Here is a 312-nt window from a genome sequence, read left to right on the forward strand (position 1 = left end):
CCCAAGAGCCCCTCCTCCTCCTCCTCCTCCTCCTCCCGGGAAGCCAGCGGGCACGGGGGGGGGAGCATAGCTTCAGCGAGACGCACTGGGCATGCGCCGCCGCCAACTGGGCATGCGCAGAAGCTTCCGCGAGGTGCCCAGAGCCGCTGGAAGGCAGTCGGCGGGAGCTCCGGGAGGCGCCGCGGAGGAGGCGGAGGCGGAGGCGGAGGCGGCTCCGGCCGGGATCTCCCCCCCCCCCGCGCACAAGGAGGACAGCCACCCTGCAAGGTGGGCCGGGCGGGGCCGAGAGCGGGAGAGCGGGAGGGGACTGGC

At 75.3% G+C, this 312-nt stretch overlaps 1 protein-coding gene across 1 annotated transcript in view; it reads left to right on the forward strand.

Moving 5' to 3' along the window:
• The first annotated feature begins 233 nt into the window (after positions 1-233).
• The window catches only part of DHX34 (DEAH-box helicase 34), a 9475-nt gene continuing 9396 nt past the window's right edge, over positions 234-312 (forward strand). Inside the window, exon 1 of the mRNA XM_015407125.1 lies at positions 234-267. The gene's annotated coding sequence lies outside the window, so the exon portion shown is untranslated. The remainder of the gene's footprint in view (positions 268-312) is intronic.

Source organism: Gekko japonicus, unplaced genomic scaffold (genome assembly GCF_001447785.1).
Source record: "Gekko japonicus isolate JY-2015 unplaced genomic scaffold, Gekko_japonicus_V1.1 scaffold3305, whole genome shotgun sequence".
In the NCBI taxonomy this organism is placed as follows: Eukaryota; Metazoa; Chordata; class Lepidosauria; order Squamata; family Gekkonidae; genus Gekko; species Gekko japonicus.